The sequence below is a fragment of the Dendroctonus ponderosae genome, unplaced genomic scaffold, assembly GCF_020466585.1.
Source record: "Dendroctonus ponderosae isolate FM_Combo_2020 unplaced genomic scaffold, Dpon_F_20191213v2 Dpon_F_20191213_8, whole genome shotgun sequence".
NCBI lineage: Eukaryota > Metazoa > Arthropoda > Insecta > Coleoptera > Curculionidae > Dendroctonus > Dendroctonus ponderosae.
The window spans coordinates 8,367,252-8,373,251 of record NW_026019016.1 but is presented as its reverse complement, the minus strand read 5'-3'; the positions used below and the strand labels follow the sequence as shown (position 1 = coordinate 8,373,251).

At 31.7% G+C, this 6,000-nt stretch overlaps 1 long non-coding RNA gene across 2 annotated transcripts in view; it reads left to right on the top strand.

Annotated features, from left to right (window-relative positions):
* The window catches only part of LOC109534517, a 79,813-nt gene that overhangs the window by 23,064 nt on the left and 50,749 nt on the right, over positions 1-6,000 (top strand). Inside the window, exons 3-4 of one of the 2 annotated variants that reach the window (XR_007282077.1) lie at positions 3,722-3,787; positions 4,418-4,675. This is a non-coding gene — a long non-coding RNA (uncharacterized LOC109534517). Of the gene's footprint in view, positions 1-3,721; positions 3,788-4,417; positions 4,676-6,000 lie in introns of those variants that run through there. The other variant, XR_002171640.2, reaches the window with a different exon arrangement.

The window sequence follows — 6,000 nt, the reverse complement described above, 5'->3', positions numbered from 1 at the left end:
TCCCTATTTATTTAGCATTCAATCCCGTGTTATATTAAATTTTATTGTGAATTAATGACTGTTAAAATTACCAAATTAAAATATTTTCTGGTATGTTTGAAAGTGTTAGTCTTATGCAAATCATGCAAAAATGAAAGTTCAATAATAATATTTCCAAGCAACAAGAAAAATAGCATAAAACGTGGGTTCAAAATGTAAAGTTTGGTATAGGCGTCAGGTAACAAACAAATCATATGTATCTGTTGTCAGACCAGGCGGTAAATAAATATTCTCACAGGAAACTGAAAGCAGTCGCGAGGAACATAGAAGGGCCGCCGAAGAATTTTTCGACGAAAAGGCCCTTTTTAATCTTTTCTTGGAAGGACCGTATTTTTGGGTGAAAAAAAGCGACTGCGCCCACCCAAGCACCATGGGAAACGAAGTCTCGTGTTTACTAAAGGCTAATGTGTTTTTGAAATTTGGCGCTTATTGATGGACTTGATGATGGAGCCGATGCAGATAACGCACCTACTTAATTGGAAAATGTCGGATTTCGCCTTTCTGGAATTTGAAAAATTAAATTACATTTTGATCATTTTAGGCGCATTTACTGAGAATTATTATTTGCACTTTTTCACTAATGAGCTGTTCGGAAAAAATTTTATTCAAAAAACATAGGTACATGTGGACAAAAATTTAACATTTTTGAAGTGTTTCGCAAAAATGTCCGCAGAAAGAGGAGAGCGGAAAATTGCATTATCTCTTTTAATGTGGTATGTGGGATTTCCAGTCATATCATACTGAGCAATTAGCAAATATTGCGACCAAATATGTCATGTGATGTAATGCTAATCTTTCATCAAAGCGGAAACAGCACGGTCTTAATTATGTTTTGAATCATAAATAACATGTGTAGTTGTAAATTGTGGGTTCTTTTAACATGTCGGAGTTTTTTCCCACCCTGGGACAACCTACTTTGGTTCCATTCTTTTATGCGTGGGTTCATTGTGTACTTTGGTCCATTCATTCATGCTGCGATCAGACGGTTCAGTCCTATCGCGACGATATAGTGGTAGGCTTGCCTATTTTCACTCACTAAAGGAAATCAAAGCGTTTGTAGCCTTTACTTTTACAAGAGTTTTGTTCTTTTTACTGTTTAATATTGAAAAAGAGTTTTATCGTATTTGAGCATTTAAATTAGGGTTTACTTCAGCTTTTGTTGTACAAAAACGAGCATTTTATATCATAGTGATTGAAAAATTGGAATTTTATTTAGTGATTTTAGTTAAACTACCCTATGTGAATCCAGACATGAACAAGTTTTGCTTTCGCTTTTCGAATCAGATAAAGACGGATTACGACCCCAGAAAAATGGTGCTTAAGTATTTTGAAAGTGTAATATATAGAAAATTAAGGGCAATCGCTTTCGGCCACTAAACCAACATTTATAATAAATATACAATTCAAAGATGTTTACAACCTAGACTATTAGCCGTTAAGTGCAAATGAAAATTTTCAAAATTAAGGTTTTGCTATGATTTAGAGTTTTCGACTATTAAGCAAAAGCGACAGTTGAAATTTTTGTATTATGCATAATTAGCCTGAACAGGCGTTAATATTGTCTATAAGTGAAGAAAATTGGTTTTATTCCAGTCACCATCCATGTCCTCAAATCACTTGTTTATAAAAACACATGGAATTTTCTATACGATGCATTTTGCACGATTATAATATTTCATTCAGCCCGAAGTAAAACTGTAATAAGTTGGCTTTTTCAGCAGCAATCTATTTATGAATCAACAATTAAATAAGCATCAGGTGAAACTGAAGTACACGTGAAAGATCTAAAATAGTACAAGAAAAATTGAATAAATTTCAAATAGAAAACAATATTGTATCCTTTGTTACCAACATTTAAGTATTTGAGTGATTAAACCGTTTTCGTTTTCAAAGTTGGATTTATTTGGACAGATTAGAAAATCATTAATTCAAATTTTTTTTGCATGGTTGTAGGAATACAAAAATTATGATAAATTTTGCTTGTTTACAAACATGCGCGTTTTAATGTTTAGTTTTATTTCAAGAAACTGAACGTGTAAACATTTAATAAAATGGTTCAGTTATCAGACCAGTAGAATTAAACAGATGCAAATAAGGGAAGTAAAACCGATTTTGTGAACGAGTAAATGATGTTTCAAATCGTTGTTTTTTTACCCTCAATATCTCAAACCAGTATTTTAACTTTTGTGGGCGGAATTTTTATATGAACCGTTCTTGGCTTGTTAACTGAGATCACTACGTAATATTTTTCATTGATTTTGCAATAGAATACCGTAGAAAAGTTAACTCTATTTGAAAAGCTTTGAGTTCCATAGCCAATTTCTGTTTAAATTCAATTTTCTATACCCGAGAAGCCTTGCGTATGTTGCTTCTCTCTAAACTCGCAAGTGCTTTTCTATACATTAGTCAAGATGAATACAATTTTCTTAATAAGTTATGAAAGTAGAGACGAGCATTTTGCAAACAATTCAGTTGTCCTGTAAATACATCAATGGATGCAATGATAGCCAAATAAAACAGATTTGCACCGCCAAGTTTTTTTTTCTAAAATTTACCCCTGATGATTGTTTTAAATATAAATCTCGATCTACAGGTCTTGACCTTGATTTGCTTGCATTCCACCAAATGAAATAATTATAGCTATAAATTAAACTAGGCAGAATCTTAAGCGATTCGTTTAGTTATTACTAAGTAATGTTTCAGCAAGTGAATAGGTTTGCGGGCAAGTATTAATGTCAACCAAAGTCGGTATGTTGATTTTTAACGTGTTAAAGCAGCGTATACAAGGAAACGTTCTGGGCTTCGATGTTAGCAGGTGTTCGCACCGTGGAATTTATGATTTTTTTCTTTAGCTAACGATACCGCTGAGACAAGTTTTGCCGACATTATTAAATGCATCGTTTAGAATTATTAATTATGGGCGACGGTAATTATTATTTGAAAATTTGCAAATTATACACCTGGGTGTGGTCGTTTGGATCGATATCTAATGGAAGAATGAGGTTTTTCACTATTATCGTAAATCTTTTCATTGTAGAAGTCCGTTTAGGTGATTTGATTTATCAGRGATTTTATGATTTTAAAAGATATTACATTTGATACTCTATTCAGTAATTCTGGAAATGTACTGTTTAAATTGTWATTAAATTTTATGTTGTTTAGGAAGTGACTTAAATTTGCTGCAAGCATTGGTTGCAATACATTCCTTCATTCATCTATCATTATCTTTGGACAATTGATACAAAATTTATAAACAACGTATGACAACAGTATGRTTWTTGAAATTGTTKATGCTGAAGAAACAAGCATAGTTTATAGCCAATTAGTTTTTGTGTTTGGTTGTTTAGGTTTTGTGCTTTCGCAATTTTATTTTATAATATATTTTCATATTTGTGYGGTAGTTTAATTTATATWAAAAAATTAATCAGTTACTTTTTTCAATATTRACTTATTGACTGTAACAACGCTTCTATGTCTGCWTTAAATTCTCATATGAGCGATTCTCTCTATACAGCGAGCTAMCTTTTTTCGTTAAGTAGTTAATGGACTTAAGCARCATGTGTCGGAGCATGCAGGGCGTTTCTGTGATTSATTATTTATTAGAWTTTTTCTTTTAATTTATTAAGTTTACAACTGCGTACATTTGAATCATCACCTAATTTTCGCTTTTTTTTTGTTTCAGATGAAGTCATACAACACAATTCAGCTAAAACCGTTTATGATTCAATTCCAGTTTTATAATATACAGGTAAGGAAGTGTATTTTTTGTATATTTCACTACTATGCAGGGCGTTAAATCCATACACTGACAAAATAGTGAAGAGACCAAATCAGGAGAGCGATTGCAAAGGTTTTTTGCAAATGGATTGACTAAGAAGGTGTAACTTCTCTGAAATTTAGAAGAAAGCTAGCAAAACTTTCTGAACAACCTTTTTTTTTGTGTTAGATGTTAGAAATACTATTATGGATAAAATATGACTCAATATTTGAAAATTTGCTTTAAATTACGAGATAAACTGAATCAAACGGGAAGAACCTGTGCCTTCGCCTGCCGGATCCAGATCTAATTCCTCCAGAATATTCTTTTCTTTTTGGATGCGTCAAATTTTGATTTAATTCTAGTTTGTATTTAGCTCAATAGCGATAAATTTGTAAAGATTTGTATACGCTTTTTCTTTTGTTGTATGCTTTTAGTAAACTGATGTCAAATTTAGGAGGTGCGGTTCGCAAACGTAAAAAGTGGTTTCTCATTTGTTGTAGGAATGTAATTTACATTTTTGAATTTTTTGAGCATTTTTTAGTGATTTTCGGGGCTCTGATTTATATATACATATACATGAGATAATGTTCGTTATATGTAATTAATTTACTTCCGCAGGACCTCAATATTGATAAAGATTTATCGACCATGATTCAAAATTATTGAGTCTTCACTACCGTCTTAATCGATCCGGTAGAACTAGACCAAACAATTTTCCAAACAAACTACGTAGTTATGCATCATAACCATAACAGCTGTCTGTGCTCCATCCGGCCGATTAGGCTTTATTTGTACTCATCTCCAGAACACCTAAACTGCTTATTTATCTTTAAGTAAATAAGGTCGGAATTTGAAAATAAATGTAAATAAACCAAACAGTGTTTTAGTACCTTTTACCTTCGCAATCACTTGTTAATAGAGATGCGGTACATTTTTTCACTTTGTTTTTAATGTAAAAGTTTCTGTTGTTCGACCGTTTTAAAGTTATTGAACTGGGAATGTATTTAAACAATCGTTTCTTAATGTTCAAATAATAGATCAAGTTTAAATAGCGCTGGCCGACTTCAGCAACTTTTTTTGGCCGTTTTCAATTGTTGATTTTGTCAAATTGTAGCATTCTAATTTGAATATATATCTTGCCTAATTAAGATTATGCAATAAAAATTTTGGAAGAAACTACATTAAATAGTTTAGAAGCAAATTTCTGTTGATTTTTGATAATGGTGTGAAGCAATATTTTTTAATTTGTTATTTCAAGACTGTGAATTTTTGGGTATTCGATTGATTGATTGATTGATACGGATGCGAATCGGCAAAGATCTAAGCTACTTCATTTCCTCTAGAGTTCTCCGACATATTGACTTTAGACTTACATAATTTTATCATTCAGCTTTATCAATATTGTCCGTTATAATTTTGTTATTTGTATTAGATACCTCATAAACGTACCTATTTGCTGATTTGCTTAACATCCGTTGTCGATTACGAGACAAGTGAAGTGGCGCAGTTTTGAAATAACCAGTAAAATTTAAAGGTCTTAGATAACACTGAAACGTAGTTTAAATGCCTGCTATCTTTTCGGTTAAACGGTTGCGGGATTGGTACTTTAAATGCTGAAAATACAATCTGCAAATATAAAAAATAAATAGTATTAATCGAGATAAGCTAAAAAAAACACTATTTTGGAAGGTTGGTGCGCGTTTCGTTGATTACTTATTGCATCATCAAGTCACATGATATTGACTGCCCATGTGCAAGATTTAAGTACATATTTGAATATACTGGCTCATACACATTAATCGATGTCCGCAATCCAAATTGTACAGTTAGAGGAAAAAAGTGTTTACACAGATATAACCATAAATAATAAAACGAAAACGATAATGAGGCTTTTCTTAGAAATTGTGGACAAAATGTCTTTTCAACTTCTTTAATTTTCGATTGTTTTAGAAACCTTTTTTTCAATTACTTTGCTAATTCAATAGAGAATCTTCAAAAATGCATGTGTCGTTTTGATTCAATTTTCTACCAAATCTTTGGAACGTTTAGTTCTTTGGCTCATTTTTTAATCTTTTTTATGGTTTGTCTATGTTCAATAGAATTTTTATTTTCTATTGTAATAGCTGTTTGCGGTTCTATAGCGGTGACAAATATTTTTTTGGTTTTTGATAATTGGGTGAACTTGATTTTAAGATGTAGTG